This window comes from Choloepus didactylus, chromosome 4 (genome assembly GCF_015220235.1).
Source record: "Choloepus didactylus isolate mChoDid1 chromosome 4, mChoDid1.pri, whole genome shotgun sequence".
In the NCBI taxonomy this organism is placed as follows: Eukaryota; Metazoa; Chordata; class Mammalia; order Pilosa; family Megalonychidae; genus Choloepus; species Choloepus didactylus.
The window spans coordinates 170445153-170469369 of NC_051310.1; the positions used below are offsets into that span (position 1 = coordinate 170445153).

The 24217-nt window shown below is 37.0% G+C and overlaps 2 pseudogenes; both read left to right on the top strand.

Moving 5' to 3' along the window:
• The window catches only part of LOC119532412, a 237897-nt pseudogene extending 213680 nt beyond the window's left edge, over positions 1-24217 (top strand).
• On the top strand, positions 14738-15775 carry LOC119532413 (annotated as a pseudogene).

Below are 24217 nucleotides of genomic sequence, written 5' to 3' on the forward strand. Positions count from 1 at the left end.
CCTCTACGTGTTTGCAGTCAGTTGCCACTGCCAATCGCCACACCAACTATATCTGATCTGCACCGCTGCCCTCCAACCTCCTACTCCACCCCCTCCACCATCAAACTGCCAATTACTCACCTCCTGTTATAAACAGAAAATAGAAGATATCAGAAGGAATGACTTCACATTTCAACACAGAAGCACACCTACTACACTACTAAACAACTTTTTCTGTGTTCAAATCCATCCTTAGCCTTCTTCCATCTTAACACAAGAGAGATTCTCTCTACTGGTTCTCTAGATTCTATCTCCATCTTAACACAAGAGATGTATTCTCTTCTGTTTCTCTAGATTCTGTCTCCTGCTTTCTCAGTGACCTTGTTCCAACAAGTATCCCTCTATGCCTATGTCTTCAGCATTTACCTTGCTACTGGCTTTTTTGATTAGAATATAAATATTCTCAAGTATTTTCCATCTTTAAGAAACAAAACGAAAAACTTCCTGTCTTCATAGCAAAGCTTCTGGGAGTTTGTAGGTTTCAAAGGAAGAGGCCACCACACAGTTTCTGAAATGAACAGGTGAATTTCTGGTTTACTAAGCAAAATAGAGCTATGTTTATAGGACAGTTTCTGAACAAAGCGAACTGTGACCTTTAGTTGGGGAACTAACTACAGTCTCACTCCTGCCCCCTATGGCCTCATCACAGTGACTCTTTTCTCCAGGTTGCAGCCTACTCCATTGCTTTCATGTAGAAAAAGACTCCTTACCATGGCTTACACGGGACCCCTTTGATCTGATTGCTGCATTCCTTTCCAGACTTATTTTTGGAACATTACCTTTGCCCCTCCCTACCTGTTCACCCCCATCCCTGCTCTGCTTGACCCACATTCCACAGCTTGCAGTTAACTCAGATTCAACTTGCTAATAAAGAGCCTCCACCTCAACATGTTACTCCTTGTCCTTGGAAACTCCAATCCAAAACCCAACTCAGCTGTCACTTCCTCTAAGGAGACTTCCCAGACCACCCTCTTCACCTGAAGTCTGATTTAAGTGCCCATCTTTTGGGCTCCCTCTTAGCACTTATTATATTGTATTACAGTCATTTGACTGCAACTCCTTGAGGTTAAGGGTAACTGCGTCTTTATATCCCTATCCCCAGTACCCCCTGCCTAGGACTGGCACAGAAAGGTTCTCAGTAAATGTTTGATAAATGAACTGGTCTTTTCACTTTATTAAGGCCATGATTTTAAATATGCACACACATATGCATATATAAACATACATATATACATAGGTGTATACACATACGTACACACCAAAAAAAAAAAAAAAAAGACAAGAAAGAAAACTTTGAATCTGTTCAAGTCTCTGGATTCAGCTACCAATTATAGGAAACAGAGAACTGGAGAACATGTTACATGACACTATAACAATGCAATTGGCAAAATCTAGGTGTGGGAATCTGAAAGACAAACAGCCACATTCCTTTAGCTGCAATGGAAAAGAAGGGACGGTGGGGGGGGAGGTAAGTTACTGTTTAATGAGTACAGAGGTGCTGTTTTGAGCCATAAAAAGGTTTTGGTAATGGATGGTATTGTTGGTAGCACAACATTGTGAATGTAATGAATGCCAGTGAATTGTACCTTTAAAAATGGTTAAAATGGCAAATTTTATGTTACCTGTTACCAAAATAAAATTAACATAAATAAATACCCTATAAAAGGTGAATCCTCTGCTTGAGAGTAGAAACAGAGAATAGGTTTAGATGAAACAGAACAGAAAGTTTCCTTGCATCTAAGGACAATCCCGAACAGACTGGGCTGTTAACTAGAGACAGTGGGAACAATTCTGGGCTGGACTGAGGGATCTGAATCTGGGTCACACAGTAGAGCAAAATAAACAGTGCAGATCATTCTTGAGCATTTCTGAAATTCTGAATTGATTCCAGAACTAAGGAAGCCTTCTGGGTATCCACTACCTCAAGGTTCACCTGGGGTCAGGCATCACTCTTCCCCTTCCCCTGCCCTCCACACAAGACATCACAGGTGCTCCCCACTCCATACTTTTCCCTACTGGTAAAGCTACAAGTGGCCCAGCCTTCAGGAATTGGGAGATGGAACCAGATCACACCTGTCACATAGTGTTCTCCTTCTGAGCTCAATACCTTGGAACTCTTTATTTCTCTCTCTTGATTCAAGATTTTTGTTTTCTATACTCCCTACAATTCCAGTTTTCCTTTTCATAAATCATTTTTCCTTGACATATTTCTTTTCTTCTACTCAGTTTTATTATGAATATTATCTGGGCTAAATTTTAATTTCCTATCTACCATTGCTCCTCAAGATTTCTAAAGGATAATTCTCCAAAAAAGAAAGGTGAGAAAAATTTCAGATTAACATTTAATGCAAACATTTTCTGGTTTGTATTCTAACCTAATTTGGTTTATATCTCCTATGGGTATAGATTAGAGATGTTTTACTCATAAGTGAAACATACACTTTTGGCATAAAATTGCTGAAAGGCAGTTCCTGAGCTAGGAATAAAAATATGGTTGGCAGGGCTACACATGTGTCAGAAATAACTTACGTAGGGATGCTCAGGAAGTGGAAAAGCTGCCTGGGAGGTAGGAGAGGCTGACGAGAGTTAGAATTTTTCTGACTAATCCTAACTTCCTTTTGCTATTCTTGACTTTTTACCTTCTCCTCTGCTGTCTCTGGCACTCCCTGGGTTGTGTGCACTTCAAAAACTCTAAAGCTGTTTGTATTTACTGTCTACAGAAATTAGAAATTCTGTGTCAGTTCTGGAGCAAGACAACTATTACCAACATACTTCATATGTAAGAAAACTCATTATGTGATACCTTCAGGAAAGAACTTAAAAGTAGTTTTAGTTATGTAAATTTTTAAATGCAAGCAAAAGTAGACAGAAGATTTTAATGAACTGCCATGTTTTCATCAAACAACTTCAATAATTATCAGCTCATGGTCAATCTGATTTCACCTATCTCTCCACTCACTTCCCTCTCCCAAACTATTTTGAAATAAATCATTTCATTTGTAAATAATTTCATATGTAAATATGTCAGTATGTATTTCTAAACTATCAAGATTCTTTTTTAAAAAATAAGCAGAACACCATTATCACATCTAAAAACTTAACAATAATTCCTTAATATCAATTGTACAATCGGTGCTTCTATTTCCTGGAGTCTTATTTCTCTTAAAACTCTTTTATCTATGAGTTCCTTCACTATTTTAAAAAATTATTATTATTTAAATGTAGGGATTCATTAATTTTTTTGTGTACAAAGGCAAACAATAATGCCCCTATTTATAAAAGATGATCTTATAAAAAGACTATCACTTTACATTTAAAACAAACAAAAAACAAAAAAATCCTGAACCATTTCCTGCAAACACAAAACAGCAGGAGAAATAAGACTTTTCTCCTCCCTGTTTCTAAGCTTTATTACACATATTCAAAGAATGTTCATTTTATACTATCTTTAAGTCAAAGACTATATTGACTTTTCTTCTTTAGCATGTTAATATAGTGGATTACGTTGATTGATGTTTGAATATGGAACCAGCTTTGCATCCCCAGAATAAGCCCCATTTGGTCATGGTGTATAATTCTTTCTATATATTGCTAAATTCTAATTCCTAATTTTTTGTTAAGTATTTTTGTGTCTTTATTCCTGAGGGATATTGGTCTGTGGTTTTCTTTCTTGCACTGCATTTGTCTGTATAATGCTAGCTGCATAAAATTAGTGGGACTTGTTTTCTCCTCTTCTATTTTCTAGAAGAGAATAATTACATTAGTTCTTATTTAAACATATGATAGAATTCTCCAGTGAAACCATCTGACATGGAGATTTATTTATTGGGACTTTAAATTGTGAATTCAAATTCCCTTAATAGTTACAGGATTATTCAAATTACCTGTTCTGTATTGGATGACTTGTAGTAATTTGTATTTTTTGAGATAGTGGTCTATTGCATATAAATTGTTAAATTTATATGCGTAGAATTGTGCATTGCATTCCCTTATTATCCTTTTGATGTCTCTGGGGCCTGTAGTGATATTTATCACACATACCTTTTTCCTGTCTTAGAAAGCTTAGAAGTTTTCTTTTTTTTTTTTTTCTTTTTCCACCTTTTATTTTGAGGTAATTGTAGACTCATATGCACTTGTAAGAAATGATACAGAGACATCCTGGGTACCCTTCACCTGTTTTCCCCAATGGTAACATCTTGCAAAACTAAACTACAATATCACAACCAGGATATTGACATTGGTGCAGTCAAGATACAGAACATTTCCTTCACCACAAGGATCCTTCATGTTGCCATGTAGCTATAGCTACATCACCTCCTGCCCCCAGCCCTTTCTTAGCCCCTGGCAACCTCTCATCTCTTCTCCATTTCTATAATTTGGTAATTTCAAGAATATTCTATAAATGGACTCATGATATATAGGCTTTTGGGACTGGCTTTTTTCAACTCAGCATAATTCTCTGGAGATACATCTAAATTGTTGTGTTATAAGTAGTCTATTCATTTTCATTGCCAAAGTATTCCATAGTATGGATATACAGCAGTTTGTGTAACTGTTCACTTTTTGAAAGATATCTGGTTATTACAATGTTGGGCTATTACAAATAAATCTGCTGTAAACATTTGTGTGCAGGTTTTTTTGTGTGAACATAAGTCTCCATTTCTCTGGAATAAATACCCAAGAGTGCAATTGCTGGATTGTATAGTTGCATGTGTAGTTTTATAAGAAACTGCAAATTGTTTTCCAGAGTAGCTGTACCATTTTAAATTCCCACCAACATTGTATCAGTCAGTGATGTGGTTTCTCTGCATCCTAACCGGCATTTAATGTTGCCACTGTATTTTATTTTACCCATTTCAGTGGTGGCTAGTGGTATACTTCATTGTGGTTTTAATTTGCACTTCCCTAGCGACTGATGATGTTGGACATCTTTTCATAAGCTTATTTGCCTTCCATATATCTTCTTCAGTGAAAAGCCTTTCATGTCATTTTCTCATGTTCTAATTGGATTGTTTGCATTTTTTTTTTTTTAAACTGTCAAGTTTTGAAAATTCTTTATGTATTCTAGATGCTAGTTCTTTCTTGGATAAGTGTGGAAAACAGAGTCTGAAGTTTCTCCTCTCCTTCCTGCATACTTGAGGTGGGGGCCTGGACCACTGGGCTCCTGCTGAAGATAGAACACCATCAAGGCATGCCTCGTTAAAGTATGCATGGACGTGAGAATGCAGCTGGGGAACTGTTTTTCTGTTATTGTCCTTGAGAATAAGATAAGACCCATTTTGCAGACATGATGTAAACCACCTTGAGAAAATGTCTACGTGCACAGTAAAGCATTTCTCTACCCTAAAAGCATAATAAATAAGGGTATTCGAAAAGGGACTCACACACTTGCCCGACAGGTGGTGTGTCCCCTGCTCCCAGTCTCCAAGAGATATTTTTGTCTCTAATCTTACTTTCTGCGTCACCCCTGGCAACAGATATGTGCTTTACAAATATTTCCTCTCAGTCTGTAGGTTGTCTTTTTATCTTTTTAACAGGATCTTTTGCAGAGCAAACATTTTTAATTTTGATGAAGTCCAATGTACCAGTGTTTCCTTTTATAGATCATGCTTTTGGTTTCAAGGCTTAAAAACTCTTTGCCTAACCCTAGATCTCAAAGATGTTCTCATTTTTTCTTAAAAGTTTATAGTTTTACACCATAATTATATGGAACTTTGAATAGGAAGTGAGATATGGTAGGTTTGTGTAGGTTAGAGTGAAATAGCAACACATCCCAAAGTATTGGACAGAGAATAAAAATATATATGCAGGGCCCTCCTGAGGAGCTGGGGGAAAATGTGGAGGTGTTGGACTTCCTCACCTGGATTGTTGCTGATGTTCTCACAAACATTGAGGACTAACAGTTTAGTATGCCAAGCCCTCTATCTTGGGGCTTGCCCTTATGAAGCTCATTACTACTTATAATTGTGCCTAAGAGTCTCCCCTGAGTACCTCTTCATTGCTCAGATGTGGCCCTCTCTCTCTAGCTAAGCCAACTCAACAGGTGAACTCACTGCCCTCCCCCCATGTGGGACCTAACTCCCAGGGGTGTAAATCTCCCTGGCAATGCTGGATATGACTCCCAGGGATGAATCTGGACCCAACATCGTGGGATTGAGAACATCTTCTTGACCAAAAGGGGGATGCAAGATGAAACGAAATAAAGTTTCACTGGCTGAGAGATTTCAAATGGAGTAGAGAGGTCATTCTGGTGGACATTCTTATGCACTATATAGATAACCCTTTTTTAGGATTTAATGTATTGGTATAGCTAGAAGTAAATACCTGAAGCTATCAAACTCCAACCCAGTAGCCTTAACTCTTGAAGATGACTGTATAACAATGTAGCTTACAGTGGGTGACAGTGTGATTGTGAAAACCTTGTGGATTGCACTCCCTTTATCCAGTGTATGGATGGATGAGTAGAAAAATGGGGACAAAAACTAAATGAAAAATAAGATGGGATGGGGGGATGATTTGGGTATTCTTTTTTACTTTTGTTTTTTCTTATTCTTTCTGGTATAAGGAAAATGTTCAAAAATAGATTGGGGTGATGAATGCATAACTATATGATGGTACTATGAACAGTTGATTGTACACCATAGATGATTGTATGGTATTTGAATATATCTCAATAAAACTGAATTTAATTTAAAAAAGTTTATAATTGTATATTTTACATTTAAGTCTGTGATCCATTTTGAAATTTTTGTGTGAGACTCGGATACAGATTCATTTTTCTTGTATATGGATATCTAATTGCTCCAGCATCATTTGTGGAAAAGGGAATCTTTCCTCCACATATTTGTATGGCTCTATTTCTGTACTCTCTATTCTGTTCCATTGATCTCTGTGTCAGTCCCTTTGCCAGTACCTCACTATACTGTATACTGTACAGTAACACTGTACTTACACTGTACTTTATATATGCTAGCTTTATAATAAGTTTTTAAATGGGGTGGTGTGAGTCCTCCAACTTTATTCTTCATTTTCAAAATATTTTAGCTATTAGAGTTTTTTGCTTTTCATCTAAATTTTAGAAAAAATCTTTGTATATATACAAAAAATCTTTTAGGGATTTTGATAGGAATTGCATTAAAACCTACACATCAATTTTGGGAAAATTAACTTCTTTACTATATTGACTCTTCCAATCCAAGAACATGGTATGTCTTTACATTTATCTAGACCTTTTTAAATTTCTTTTATCCATATTGAGTAGCATACAAGTCATATATGTGTTTGTTAAATTTATATCTAAGTGTTTCATTATTTTTTGAGTGATTATATAGAGTGTTCTAGTTCTAATTTCAGTGTCCACATTTTCTTTGCTAGCATATAGAACTACAATTGATTGTTGTATGCTTATTTACATTAGTTCTAGGAGGTTTTTTTGTAGATTCCTTAGGATTTTCTATGTAGACTATCATGTCATCTACAAATAGGGCAGTTTTATTTCTTCCTTTCTGATTTATATAAATCTTATTCACCATGTTGAACAAGAGTGGTGAGAGCAGACCTCTTCTTGTTCCTGATCTCAGGAGGAAGCACTTAGTCTTTACCATTAAGTATAATATTAACTGTAGGTGTTTTTGGTTTTTTTTTTTCATTTGCCCTTTATCAAGTTCAGAAAGTTCTCCTTTATTCCTATTTTTATCAGAGTTTTTATCATGAAAGTGTGTTGAATTTTGTCAAATGTTTTTTCTTCATCAATTAATAAAGCCATGCGATTTTTCTTCTTTAGCATGTTAATATAGTGGATTACACTGATTGATGTTTGAACATGGAACCAGCTTTGTATCCCCAGAATAAGCCCCATTTGGTCATGGTGTATAATTCTTTCTATATATTGCTAAATTCTAATTCCTAATTTTTTGTTAAGTATTTTTGTGTCTTTATTCATGAGGGATATTAGTATGTGGTTTTCTTTCTTGCACTGCATTTGTCTGTATAATGCTAGCTGCATAAAATTAGTGGGACTTGTTTTCTCCTCTTCTATTTTCTAGAAGAGAATAATTGCATTAATTCTTATTTAAACATATGATAGAATTCTCCAGTGAAACCATCTGACATGGAGATTTATTTATTGGGACTTTAAATTGTGAATTCAAATTCCCTTAATAGTTACAGGATTATTCAAATTATCTGTTCTGTATTGGATGACTTGTAGTAGTTTGTATTTTTTGAGATAGCGGTCTATTGCATATAAGTTGTTAAATTTATATGCGCAGAATTGTGCATCCCTCAGCTTCTTTTTATCTGGGAATGGGAATGTCTTACTCAGCCCTCATTTTTGAAAAACAATTTTTGTTGTATATAGAATTCTTGGTTTGCAATTTTTTACTTTCAGCACTTTAAATATGTCTTTACTGCCTCTTGCCTCTATTGTTTGCAATGAGAAATCAGAACTTAGTCTTACTGAAGCTCCCTTGTATGTGACTCATTGCTTCTCTCGTGTGGCTTTTAGAATTCTCTTTTTATCTTTGGCATCTGACAGTTTGATTAGAACATGGTACAATGTGGGTCTATTTGGATTTATCTGATGTGGAGTTTGTTGAACATCTTGCGTATATATATTCATGTCTTCTGTTAATTTGGGAAGTTATTAGCCATTATTTTTTTTTGAATAGTCTCTCTGCCCCTTTCTCTCTTCTCCATCTGGAACTCCACATAATGTGTATGTTGGTATGCTTGATGGTGTCACACAGGTTCCTCAAGCTCTGTTTACTTTTCATTTTTAATTCTTTCTGCTCCTCAGGGTGGATAATTTAAATTGTCTCATCTTCAAGTTCAAGAGTTTTCTCCTACCTGCTCCAATCTGCAGTTGATTCCCTCTAGGGAACTAGAATTTTTATTACTGTGGTCTTCATCTCTGTTTTGATCATTTTTATAATTTCTCTTTGTGTTCGTCTTTTGTTTTCCTGATTTCCTTTCATTCTTTGTCCATGTTTTTCTTTATCTCTTTGAGCATATTTAGGATCATTTTTTTTAAAGTCTTAGTCTGAAATGTCCTAGGCCTGATCCTCCTCATTGATGGAGGTAATCTTCTTTACCTGGTAATCTTTACCTGATAATCTTACCAGGTAATCTTTACCAGGTAATCTTCTTTACCTGGGCCAAAGCTTCTTGTTTGTAAACTTTTGTTGTAACCTGGACATTTTGAAATTTTAATGTGTTATTGCTGCAATTTAGTTTCTGAGGTGTCTGGTCCTTAAGCTTTGTGCCAGTTTGAGTGTATTGTGTCCCCCAAATGCCATTATCTTTGTGGTCTTGTGTGGGGCAGGCATTTTGGTGATGGTTGGATTTGCTTGGAATGTGCCCCACCCAGCTGTGGGCAATGATTCTGATGAGATGTTCTCATGGAGGCATGGCCCCGCCCATTGAGGGTGGGCCCTTATCGGTGGAGCTATATAAATGAGCTGACTCGGGGGGGGGGGGGGGGGGGAGAAAGAGAGTGCAGCTGGGAGTGATGTTTTGAAGAGGAGCAAGCTTGCTAGAGAGGAACGTCCTGGGAGAAAGCCGTTTTGAGGCCGGAGCTTTGGAGCAGATGCCGGCTGCCTTCCTAGCTAACAGAGGTTTTCCGGAGGCCATTGGCCATCCTCCGGTGAGGGTACCCAATTGCTGATGTGTTGCCTTGGACGCTTTGTGGCCTTAAGACTGTAATTGTGTAGTGAAATAAACCCCCGTTTTATAAAAGCCTATCCATCTCTGGTGTTTTGCATTCTGCAGCATTAGCAAACTAGGACAGATTTCCATCTAGCTAGTGTTAGAACAGAGCCTTCCTTGAATGCCAGGAGCTAAAAAAAGGAGGAAAAAAAAAAAAAGAAAACACCTTTCCCAGTCTTAGCAGATTGACTGCTCTGTGAATGCTCCCCTTCAGAGTTTATCCATATAATGAAAATAGCTCCAGGCCAAAGCATGAGCACCTCCCTGATCCTTTCTGCACATGCATCTTGTCTTGGGCATGCACATTTAACCTTAGTAATTCCCTCATTTACATGGATAGGAGTATCTTCTCTTCCCTAGGAAACAGCCTCCTTTTGGTCCCAGGCACTCCACTCTACGTCCCACAGCCCAGCCCGCAGTCTGTTGTCCCAGGCAGCTACCCAGCCACTCTCCCACAATATTTTGCAGGAGACCTTTGTAAGCCACTCTCACGCTTGGGACAAATTCTGGTACAGCAAGCCCCTCAGGCCACCACCAGACAAATTGGGCCAGATATAAATGCCCCTAGTATGTACATATGGGTTACTCTGCAGTCTTTGAAACCAGGACCAGGACCAGGTCTCGCCACCTCGCCAGTGATGATCAGGAGAGGGAAAGGATCAGCCAGGGTGCCAGGAGAGCCTACTGCTTTTAAGTGGCCTTTTTCTTGTTTCGGTACTGCAACACTTTAACTGTTTCCTGGAGCTTTGAAAAAGATGTTTCTGCCAGTTTTTGCTGGTTGTTCAAAGCTTTTGTGGGGAATGAAGCTTCTCATTTTATCATCTTGATTGGAGTTTCCTGCCATTTAATTTTTTTGCTTTATGTTCTCTATGGCTTTTTTTTTTTTTCTGTGTTTAATATGTCTTGCTTTCCTGTGGGTTACATAATTTTTAGAATTCCATTTTGATTTCTCTCTAGGGTTTTTGGGTATGTCTCTTTGTATATGTTTTTAAGTAGCTGCTCTATGTATTACATAATATAGTCATGTTATTACAGCATACCACTGTCATCATTTTACCAGTTTCAGTGAAATATAGAAACCTTACCTCACTTTACATCCTTTGCCTTGCCTCATTCATAATAAAATTATCATAAATATTTCTTTTACATACACTTAGAATCACTTCAGTATTACTATTTTTGCTTCAACTGTCAAACATCGTTTAGAAAACTCAAGAGGAAAATGAAAGCCTATTGTATTTACCCAAATCTTTGCTTACTGTGTTTTTGTCCTTACTGTTTTTCCTTCCTCTTCCAAAGCATTATTTCCTTTCTGTTTAGAGAACTTCCTTTAGTGTTTCTTTTAGGGGAAGTCTGCTAGAGACAAATTCTACTCATTTTACCTCATCTGAGAATGTATTGATTTCCTCTTCATTCCTGAAGGATATTTTCACTAGATATAGAATGCTGAGTTGGCAGTTCTTTTCTTTCAGCACTTGAAAATATTTTGCCATTTTCCTCTGGCCTTCAAGACTTCTGGTGGGAACCCTGCTGTCATTCTAATTGTTTTCCTATAGGGGTAAGATGCTGTTTTTCTCTGGGTGCTTTCAAGATTTTTTCTTTATCTTTACTTTTCAGAAGTTTCATTGTGATGTGCTTTGACATGGATTTCTTTGAGTTTATCCTGTATCAGATTCTCTTAGCTTATTGATATGTAGGTTTGTGTCTCTTCAAAGTTGGAGCATTTTCATCCATTATTTCTTCAGGTACTTTTTCAGCTCCGACCTCTTTCTCCTCTCCTTTCAGCACTCCAATGACACCAATGTTAGATAGGTCCTGAGACTCTGTCCATTTTGTTTTGTTTTGTTTTGTTTTCTTTCTGTTCAGATTGGATAATATCCATTTTTTTTATCTTCCAGTTCTCTGATTTTTTCCTCTGTTCCCTCCATTCTGCTACTAACTGAATTTTTCATTTTGGTTATTGTATTTTTCAGTTCTAATATTTCCATTTGATTCTTCTTTATATTTTCTATTTCTTTGATGAGGCTTTCTATTTTTTATTTGTTTCAAGCATGTTCATAATTACTCATTGAAGAATTTTTATCATAGCTACTTTAAAATCTTTGTCAGATAATTCTAACATCTCTGTCATCTTGGTGTTGGCATCTAGTGATCATCTTTTTTCATTCAGTTTGAGTTCTTCATTGTTCTTGGTATGACTAGTTATTTTCTATTGAAACCTTGGACATTTTTATATTATGTTTTGAGACTCTGGATCTTATTTAAATTTTTGTTTTAGTCAACTTTCTCTTTCACCACCATGGCAGAAGAAGGGGGAAGAACCACCTCATTATTGCCATATTGTAGTAGAAGTCCAGGTTTCCCACTCACTTTTCACTGGCACTTGACAGGGGGGATACTCCTAGTTACTGCTCAGCAGAGGTGGGAGTTCCAATCCATCATATGGCCTTCACTGAGAAAGGCAGGGGTTGGGGAGTGGGGGTGGCCTCATTACCACTATGTGATGGTATAAGTCCTGACCCTCTATTAGGCCTCCTCTGACACCACCTCAGCAGGGAGGAGATGGGTCACCTTGTTACTGCTGAGTGCCATGGGAGGGTAGCAGGGTGTGCTTATTACCAGCTGGTGGTGTTTAAAGTCCCAGCTCTCTACTTGTCCTTCTCTGACACCACCCCAGTAGAAGTGTTGGGGCACTCTGCTATAGCCTTTGCAAGGTGGAAGTCAAGTCTTCCAGACCTTAGCTGTCATGGGTTGGGGTGAGGCCGCAGTTTTTTTCTGTGGCGTTTGGTTGGAATAGAGTGGTTACTGTCTAAAAGTTTCTCTGGTCCGTTGGCTTTTGTTTGGACTTTTTTTTTCTGTGTCTTTTGGCATTTCTGGATTGCTGGCTTCTTCAGTTCCAAGTCTGGGATATGTGAAGTAAAAAGAAAACATAAGGAATTCACTATTGTGTTATATTCTTTGTATACCAAAGTCCATAGCCAGTCTGCCTTCTTCTCTCTGCCTTACAGAATCTTCTTATATTTGTTTTACATATACTGCCCAGGTTTTTAGTTTTATGTAGTGGGAAGAATAGGGAAAAGTACATCCACTCATCTTTCCAGAAGTGGAAGTCCCTCCCCAGTTTTATGTTTGATCTAACTTATGATTATGGTGAATTTTCTTTTTCTTTACCGTGCAAGTATCCTGTGACTCTGACCCAGCCCACTGAATCCAGCCTTGGAATTTTCCTCAAAGACTATTTCCATCCTTAGAAGGAAGTGGGCTCATAGAGCTGGATTGACACAGGGTTTCAGGCCAGTGACTTTCTTTCTCATATCTGTCATTTATTCTTCTTTGTTCTTATCTTTCTCACAAAGCACAGAGACCTCTTAGCCACCAGATGGTGCCACAGAGTAAAGTAAGGCTTTTCTGCTCTTCTTTGAGCACTGTTCTTCATCTTAATATTAGTAAACTCAAGGCCATTATCAGAACCAATAGTTATAGAGAACCAATTTTGTTTTCTTTTAAGCCATGTATTCCCAGTTGCATAGAAACTAAAGCAATCAGTATCAAAAATTGTTTGTTTTATTTGTTTATTTTGTGTCTTTACCAAAACTTTGTGAGACTCCATATAGAAATTAAAAAATGTAATTATCATTGCTATTAATGAGTCCAGTTAACATTTTTGTATCTCAGATTGTATCTGGGCTCAGTGAAAATAATCAGTAATCTTAACCATAACCTTAAGATGGTAGTGTTACAAGTGCATTCCAAAAAAGATGCACTCTCAGTGTCTTCTGAGTTGTTTGAATCCATGAAACCAGGCTTTCTTAGTGTAGATGTTTGGCCTTTGATTACCACCTTAACTTCTTAAATATATTATGATTATATAAAAATATATCCATTAAAAACACTGGAAAAATACACATTAACAGTCTTTGGGTGGTGAGCTTTAAGTGGTTTCTTCTTTCATCTTTCTTCTAGTGTATGTTTTCTATGTTTTCAATAATGAGCTACTTTTATGATGGAAAGAAATAGATGTTGGGCATATTCTTCAGTTAATCAGAAAATGTTTATTGACCATCCAATATGTGTAAGGCAGCAGATGTCTTTTCCTAAGCTTGATAGATAGATAAGAAAATGTTTAGACCACTCCCTTACTAAAAGCAGGGACCACGTCTTTTGAAATTTTTAGGCTGTGCTACCTATCATAGAGAGCCCTGAAAAATGATTGTTGGATGAACCCAGAAGCTACTGTTCCTAGCTTTGAAAGAAAGGTCTAAAGTTTACTAGCTGTAGTAGAAAGCATTGGGCTTGGAATCCTCATGCTAGTCATGGTTTTCTGCCCTGCTTAAGTGATTATCTAACATTCATTGGAAAAGTTAGGTCCATTCTGTGTCTTAGTTACAGAACTATTAATTAAGGATAATAAAACCAATCACTCCTTACTAAAAGAGAAATATTAGGATGGCAATAAAATCCAATATACTGTAAATCCAGAGCATTAGACTATTTTTTTTTAAATTAGCACTTTCTAGTTCATTATTAGATTCTCAGAGAGTCTACATGTATCTAGGACATAACAGGTGCTAAAGCAATATTTGATGACTGACTGAATAAATGAATGAAATTTTATTGATTAAAGAATTTGAAATGATTTCCTCTGTAGATTTTCAGGCTATTAAAAAATCAATAACAGTTTTACACAGTGTGGCTGGGGACATTGGCTAGCACTCGCTCTATTCTCTGTAATGGGAAAGCAGCAGACTACAAAAGACTAAACTGTATCTGCCTCTTATTTCCAACAGCCTCACATTCAACTTTCACTCACAAAAAAAGCTGGGAAATTTTTATTAAAATTTTTAAAAGAAGTTAATATAAAATTATAACAAAACAAAACAAAAAAAGGAACCTGAACTTTAGTAATACAGCTGGAACAATCCACAGTGACTGGAGAAAAGATTTAATTTAGTTGATTTTCTGTGGTTGTTGGTTTTTTGCTGGTCTCACAGTGATGAATGATGCATATTTTCCCCAAGGGACCAAGAAGCTGCTGGAGGTTTGGTTCTCCTGGCAGCGGCCCAACACAAACCAAGAATCTGGGGATCTTCCCACCATCCCAAGATCTGAGTGGGACATACTTTTGAAGGATGTGCAATGTTCCATCATAATTGTGACAAAACTGACAAGCAGGAAGCTCATGTACACAGTGAGAATAGCATATTTGTCCCCAAGAGACATTTCATTTTGAAGACTTGTGGTACCATCCTCTTATTGAAAGCACTGTTTCCCCTGTTGAAGCTTGCAAGGGATTACAGTGGGTTTGACTCAATTCAAACTTCTTTTATTCTCATAAGAATTTCATGGAACCTTCTCACCAAGTGTACCCACACCAAAATTTCCAGGAAGAAATAGTTTCTTAATGCAATTTTCCCAAGTGTAGCAGCATATTGTGTGGGACAGATGAATTCTGACTGTTGGTACTTGTATACTGTGGATTTCCCAGAGAGTCGCGTGAGCTGTTGGCCAGATCAAACGCTGGAAATTCTGATTTGTGAGCGTGATCCAGCAGTTATGGACCAGTTCTACATGAAAGATGGTGTCACTGCGAAGGATGTCACTTGTGAGAATGGAATTTGTAACCTGATACCAGGTTTTGCCATTGACGCCACTCTGTTCAATCTTTGTGGGTATTCAATGAATGGAATGAAATTGGATGGAATTTATTGGGCTATTCACATCACTCCAGAACCAGAATTTTCTTATGTTAGCTTTGAAACAAACTTAAGTCAGACCTCCTATGATGAACTGATCGGGAAAGTTAGTCTTCAAGCCAGAAAAATTCATGACTACCTTGTTTGTAAATCAGAGTTCTAAATGTCGCATAGTGCTTTCTTTGCCCCAGAACACTGAAGGTTTTAAACGTCTTGATTGTCAGAGTGCTGTATTCAATGATTACAACTTTGTTTTTACCAGCTGTGCTAAGAATCAGCAACAACAACAGAGCTGATTAAGAATAATGAAGAAAAAACAAAAAAAGAGAACACACATAGAAGAAGGTGGTGGCTGCTTTCTAGATATTGACACCGAGGGCCATGCCTTCCATAACCACCACCTTGTAGATGCAGGAAGCCCTAGTTGTAATCTTAGTGTAATCACTTTAAATTGTTGTATGCATTTTTATATCAAGGAATTAGATATCTTACATGAATGCTCGCTTCTGTGTCTAGGTATACTATGCCACTCTTGCTGTGAAATTGAAGTGCATATAGAAAAACTCTTTTACTATGTGAAACTTTACAACACTTGTGAAAACAATTCAATTTGGTTTATGCACAGTATATTTCTCCAGGTATCATCCAAATTCCCCACAGAAAAGGCTTTCATCCTCATTAGGTATTGGCCTCAGCCTAACCACCTGGGACTGTTCTATTAAATTGCTACCTGAATTTTACATCCAGCTACCTCCAGTTTCTAGAATGTATTCTCTACCAATGTTATTGAAACCATTTTCTACTTCAAACAGATGTTTTTTGCAACAACATTTAAAATTTTTCTTCCACACACAAAAAATCAATAACATTTTTCAACTAAGACCCAAGAAAATTAAGGATTTTTTTCAATAAATTTCAACTTGTGATTTTTGTGGGCTCAGCAATTTTTATACATTAAAAAACTTTTATATTTCTGATACCCTGTTATATGATATGTTATAATTTTTCATTATCATTAGCTTTTGTTTTGCTAATGGAAGAATGGTGGTAAATTCACTGTTCTGGTTTGCTAACGCTGCCGGAATGCAAAACACCAGAAATGGATTGGCTTTTATAAAGAGGGTTTATTTGGTTACTAAGTTACAGTCTTAAGGCCATAAAGTGTCCAAAGCAACAGGGTACCTTCATTGAAGGATGGCCAATGGCATCCATAAACCTCTGTTAGCTGGGAAGGCATGTGGCTGGCATCTGCTGGCTCCCAGGTTGCATTTCAAAATGGTATTCTCCAAAATATCAGTGTCAGCTTCCAACAGCTGTCTTCAAAATGTGTCTCTCAGCTGCAGCTAGCTATGAGCTCCTGTCTGAGCTTTTATAGAGCTCCAGTGAACTAATCAAGGCCCATGCTGAATGGGTGGGGCCATGCCTTCATGGAAATTATCTAATCAGATTTATTACCTACAACTGGGTGGGTCACATCTCCATGGACACAACCTAATCCAAAGGTTCCAACTTAACACTAATATGTCTGCCCCTACAAGAATGCATTAAAGAATATGGCTTTTTCTGGGGGACATAATATATACAAACCAGCACATTCACCTTCTAGAAAGTGGGCTAAAAGATGGAAACTTCCCAGGTCTTTGGGAGGAAAATTTCAGTGAAAACCATCTCACAGCAGTGGAGTCATGACATGGAAATGTTGGTCCAAAAGTCATAATCTAGGCCAGCCATTTATATAGTTAAAAAAAAAAAATAGAACCCTTTATTCAAATGAAAACTTACATGGAATACCAATATATGAATACACAAAGGTCAAGCCTCTTTGGTTGAAATAGGTTTGGGAGTGTATAGGAATAAAATCCTATCCCACTTGACCCACTCTCTCTCTCTATCCCAGTGGTCTCCACAGAACACAGTTTTGAATACAACTGATCAAGTCTATATTTAGAAAATCTCCTTGGATCCAATATATCCTGACCATTGGCAGATGTTAAGTATTAATTTGTAATAAGAAAGCATTTTTAAAAATGTTTTTCTTACCCCTTACCAGAAAAGAATGCTCCACCAAAGAGGTTACCAGCTGGAAGAATTGTTCCACTTATTTGAGATTCTTCTGACTTTGTGTGTTTTAGCTCTTAGATGTGGTCTCTCAGCTAACTAAGCAGAACCTGCGACTGCTGGTCCTGGCCAGAAGCACATGCTGGTGCAGCGTTCCTGGTAGAGAAAGAATGAGATGGAACAGGTGTAAAAGCAAGCCAGATGTTTCTTTTCTGACAACATGTAAGTATGAAGGTAATAGGTGAATAGTACTAGGCTCCGGTTATCTGCTGGTTAGTTACCTGCTTTTAGTATTTTAAGAATGTAGGTATGCGTGTTCATGAATTGAAAGACTAAATATAGTTAAGATATCAGTTCTGCCTAACCTGATTTATAGATTCAATGCAATACCAATTAAAATCCCAACAACTTTGCAGAAATAGAAAAACCAATAACCAAATTTATTTGGAAGGGCACATTGCCCTGAATAGCCAAAAATATCTTGAAGAAAGAACGAAGTGGGAAGTCTCACACTACCTGACTTTAAAGCATACTACAAAGCTACAGTGGTCGAAACAGCATGGTACTGGCATAAAGACAGATATAGTGACCAATGGAATCGAATTGAGTGTTCAGAAATATATGCTCTCATCTATGGACAACTGATCTTTGATAAGGCAGTCAAGTCAAAGCAACTGGGACAGACCAGCCTCTTCAATAAATGGTGTTTGGAGAACTGGATATCCATATCCAAAAGAATGAAAGAGGACTCCTATCTCACACCTTATACAAAAATTAGCTCGAAATAGATCAAAGGCCTGAACATTAGGGCTAAGATCATAAGACTTTTAGAAGAAAAGGTAGGGAAATATCTTAAAGATCTTGTGATAGGAGGTGGTTTCTTAGACCTTACACCCAAAGCGTGAGCAATCAAAGAAGAAACAGATAAATGGGATCTCCTCAAAATTAAACACTTTTGTACATTAAAGGACTTCATCAGAAAGTAAAAAGTCAGCCTACACAATGGGAGACAATATTTGGAAACCACATATCAGATAAGGGTTTAATATCCAGAATATATAATGAGATCCTGCAACTCAACAACAGAAAGACAAACAACCCAATTTAAAAAAAAAATGGGCAAAAGACATGGATAGATACTTCTCTGAAGAGGAAATACAGATGACGCAAAAACATATGAAAAGATGCTCAACTTCACTGTCTATTAGGAAAATACAAATCAAAACCACAATGAGATATCATCTCACACCTACTAGAATGGCCATTATCCAAAAAAAAAGAAAATTACAAGTGCTGGAGAGGATGTTGAGAAAGAGCCATATTTATTCACAGTTGGTGGGAATGTAGAATGGTGCAGCCACTCTGGAAGGCAGTGTGGCGGTTCCTCAGGAAGCTAAGTATAGAATTGCCATATGATCCAGCAATTCCATTACTAAGTATATACTCAGAGGAACTGAAAGCTAAGACACAAATGGACATTTGTAAACCAATGTTTATAGCAGGATTATTCATGATTGCCAAGGGATGGAAACAGCCCAAATGTCCATCAATGGATGAGTGGATAAACAAACTGTGGTATATACACACAATGGAATATTGTGCAGTGGTGAGACAGAACAAAGTCACGGAGCATATAACAATGTGGATGAAACTTGAGGACGTTATGTTGAGCAAAGTATGTTGCAAAGATTAAATAAGATAATTCATGTAATAGCACATGTAAAACTCTTGGCAAGCACCAAGTACATGGTAAGCATACATAAGTTGCTGTCATCATCATCATGTGTCTTAGATGGAATAATTGGATAAACACTTAAAAGTACTATAAACAAGTTGCCTTTTGGAAACTGGTCTCATTGCTTGGTTTGAGGCCTATATTTATTGCATTAACTGAAGTTCCAAATTCAGTTGTAAAGATTGATTCAGTGACCTTATGGCTTTAGATCTGAATATTTAAATTTTTAACAACATTAACTCTATTTTCCACTAATGTACCACAAGCCTTCTCAAACATACACTTAAAAGGAGAGGATACTATAGTAAACCCCTATGTAACTATCATCCAGCTTCAACAATAACCATCCATCATTTTGCTAACCTTGTTTCATTTAATCCCTGTTTTTTTTCTTTTTCTTTTTTTTACTAGAGGTTTTTAAGGCAGGTTCCAGTCATCTTTTCATTTCACTTGAAATACTTCAGCATAACATGAACTTTAAGTGGTCCTGCTTTGGGTTATTTGAATCAAGGCACAAGGCATATGACATGTTGTAGTCTGAGTTCTCCTGGGCCAAGTTGGTTAGTTACTACCATTTGTACAGCACATATTCTAAAATTGTTAGTGCTGATGTGGTGGGTCATGTTGGGGATTCTTAGATAGTGGGTCTTCTTAAAGCAGGAGGTGCTTTTACTTGCTGATACGGGTGACTGCCCAGAATCAAGATACCAGTTTCAGCTTTGAAGGCAGCCAGTTATTTGGAGGCTTGCCAAGACAGTGTCATCCTGCCTTAGTAATATTTTGGCTGTTTCTTGAATTTGGGTGAGTGAAGAGGAAAGAAGATGTCGCCTGTAGTGGATGTGGCAAATAGGAAAAAAAAAAAAAAAAAAAAAAAAACCTGGGAAACACAGAGAACTAATTTTTGAGTGTGAAGAGAAAATTGTTCTAAAGTCCAGTTATAGTTCCCAGAGCATTAGCGTGCCCTTCGCCCCCAACTCTCCATTTCTGTTCTGGATAGTATTTCCTACCTGCTGAGGGCTTCAAGGTGGGTCCTCAGTTATCCCTCAGATCATGTCTGTCAAGAATTTAGAGCACCTCTGAGGAAGGTAAGAGAATAAAAAGCACAGAGAAAAATGCTGTCCTCTGCCTCCTTGGGGCTTTGCTTGATTGTGTCCTTTCTCTATGCCTGGCTCAGCTCGGAGGATGACCTGTTCCTTCCGTATGCCACACTGCACTCAGGGAACCATTGCAAATTTATCACAAAAGAGCTGATTGGGAATCATGAGGCTTGTCTGCCTGATGCCAAGACCCAACGCCTTTTCTTTAAATGGCAGCAGGGACATCAGCTGTCAATTATTAATAGGTTTCCAGGACCAAAACTAACCTTTCAGGTGAATTGTCTGTTCTCTGCATAATGTCAACAGAGTGACGAGTATAGTAGGTATATTAAAAGAATGTTGCACCTAGTTGCACTTGGTTTTAGTTTGGTATTTGCGATCAGCCAGTTCCCAGAAACAGAGAATCTGCCATGGTAAAAGTGTCCATAGGCAAACCCCAAATTAACTGACATATTAAAAACCCCTGGGATGTCATTAATTGTGATTTTAATGATATCATCAATAGTGACTTCTCATACATGTTTGTTATTTTCCTGTGTATTTGCCGTAACTCAAAACTCCTTATTCTTGATGGTTTGTCTTACTTCTCCTTCTGCTAAGAAACTCCTTTTCCCTGTAATTCAACTTATATGGCATGGCCTCGGTTGAGTTCTCCTTTGATTTTAGTTTAGATACCTGTAAATACAGGATGCCTCTTGTGTAAAAGCAAAGGAAGAGAAACCAAAGGCAAATTATATTACAGAAAAATACACTGTCCTATGGTAAAATATGGTTCAATGGTCAAAAGATACACAAAACAACAAATTTTTAGGAAATACTGTATCGAATGACACCACAGGAATGCAGTCAGCAAAATTAAGACTCTGGAACACTATACAGGACAACTAATTGGCTTGTTTTCTTCAGTAACATAAAAAATTGCAAAAAAAAATAGAGATGGAAAGAGAATCTCTAGATTAATAGATAAGAGAGATTTCAACCAGTCACAATGTAATAACCTTTTTTGAGACCAACTCAAAATGTAAAATATATATAAGACATTTAATTGGGGAAATGTAAACAAATTTGATGTTAAGGAATTATTAATTTTTAAGTGTAATAATGGTATTGATGTTATACTTTAAAAATAAGATGTTTGGTATGTGGGAGTTCATTCTTCTCTTTCCTTTTGCATATTTGAAATTTTTCTATACATACATGTTTTTTCCTCACATACACAAAACTTGTAAGTCCATCAAAAGGAATTCTGTGTCCCATAAATGTTGATGCTCTTTTAGAGAATCCTTTACCTTAAAAATGAAACCCAATAAAAAGGAATTCTAAATACTAGGGTTCATCTTGCAGAGCTAGCTGCTCTGAAAATCCACTGATAAATAAGAGAGGAAATAATCTTTTGGAGCAAACTGAAGCTGTCAAGAAAAGTAACCCTTTAATGTCATACTTAATGTCTGGTTTCCCTTTAATTCAACAGCATATTCTCAGCTATGACAGTGATTCAAACAATGGGAGACTCATGGCATATACTATATGATGAAGACATGATAGAAAGATATTCCTGTGAAGTGCCAAGCAGGCTTTGCCTTCATCAAAAGACACAGAGACTCTTTTTCCCTGTACTAAATTTGTGTTTGGATGCCCTCCTGGTTGACAGCAGGAGGCTGAAGTTGATGTTTGTTTGGAGGCATTACATTCTATTAACATGGCTCCAGTTGTTCTGTATGTCAACAAAATGATGTTTTAATTTAACGAATTATAGTATCTCTTCATAACCAGTTTGTTTTTGTATTCTTATCCACAGTTGGGGAACTCAGTGCAGGGTGAAGGCTACATTTCTCCCCTTGGGCCAGCTATTCCACTTAGTTGGGCAATAGGTAGTGCATCTGGTATCCATTTTGCTACTCCTGTCCTCACCTTCCAGTGCCACTAATAGCAGAACCTGTCCATATGGCCCTTGGCTAACTCATGTTGTTTTTCAGCCCCTTCTCCCATCTCTGACATCTTCACATTCTCTACATTCTACCCACACTGAATACTTATGGTCCCCTGTAATAAACTGGCCAAGAGAACAAAGGCTTACCAGTAACTTTATTTACTTATTGCCCAATGATTTGGGTTGGAAGAAAGGACCAATTTCTCCTCCTTAGATATGATCATTTCTTCTCTCATTCTATAATCTCTTTCCATATTGGTTCAACATTTTATGTACACTATTAATTCCATCACACACTAGGAAAGCTTTCTACAGTATACAGATATTTTTCATTTAATCCAATTTGACTTAGTTTAACAAAGTGATTTAAGTTTTAATAGTTGCCTGTCCGTCTTACTCTCTTGCTAGCCAGTTCACACCTCAATGGCCCTTGATTTCAGCTCAAAATACTCATGTCTGCAACCCTTTATGACAGTTCTTTCCTCATCAAGGCTCTCTTCTACATCCCTTTAACTCCATTCCCAGGACCTGCTGCATCTCCCCCAGAGAAATCCTCTCCCATTGTCTCTTCCCACTTCTAGGGCTTATCAATCTGACTTACTTCTGGTCATCTCATGTATTCTTTTCTTGTTGCCCACCACAGCTGTGCCCCTCTAACTCAGATCATCCTTTTGATCTTTAGTTTCTTCAGAAAGATTCTTTTATTCTCTATGCCTATTCCCATCTTTGGTCACCAGGTCTAGGGATAGGGAGAGAGAATCATCTAGACATGACAGTGTAATTTATAATTTCAGAATTCCAGTTTTTACATTAGGAAACCTTTTCATCTCTAAGAAAGCAGTAATTTTTAAGGCCAAAGAAACTTAACAAAACTATGAGATATTTTTCACCCATCAAACATGACAGAAGTTAATATGTTACAAATTCAGAACAATGAAAAATGAAAAAACTAAATCTCCATCAATGTGAAAGTTTAAATTAATTATGATTTATACATCCAGTGGAATATTATGCAGCCATTGAAAATGACAATGTTGACATAATTATTTATATTAAAAGATTTATTTACATGAAATAGGCAATGACCTCATTTACATAAAATCCTATGGATATACTTAAATAGAGTATGTCTTATGCTCTGAGAAACATGTAGAATTTATTATTTACATAATCACATTCTGCCTGGGATGTTCTTCCCACGTATGTGGTCTTGGCTCACTCCCTCACTTCCTTAAGACTTGGCTCAGATTTCAATTTGTCAATGAGTACTGTGCTGCTCTCACCTCAGACTCCTCCCAGACCTGCTGCCTCTCTACTTCAGACATATATCTTCCCTCATATTTTCATATGCCATATTGTCATACTTCCATAGCACTTACTGCCTTCTAACATAACAAATAATTTACCTATTTGAATTAGAAAATTCCATGAGGGCATGGATCTTTATTGTTTGCGTTAACTGGTATATCTCAAGTGCCAAGTACAGTGTATGGAACAAAGCAGGCATTCAATAAGTACTCATTCCATTGAATCAGAAAAAATGTACCTGAGAAGGTGGGGAACTTTTGCAGAAAATAAGCAGAGGAAATTACAGAAAATTCCACCAATATTTCCTAATTTAGAGAAAATTTTGGATGCATAAAAGTAGATTAATCAACTACAGCAAATTTCCTTATCTAAATACTCAAAGCATTATTTTAAGATTACATCATGAAATAATTCAGACATGCAGAATATAATAAATGGTTTAATAATAAGCATTATATACCTGATAACCATATTTTAGGCCTACAATATTACTTATAAAGTTGATACATTCTATATATTCCTCCCTTATAAAAATAACCACTATTCTAAACTTTATGTTTATCATTCCCTTGTCTTCAAAATTTTATTATAAACATACATCCCTAAATAGTTGTCCTAGTTTGCTAATGCTGCAGAATGCAAAACACCAGAG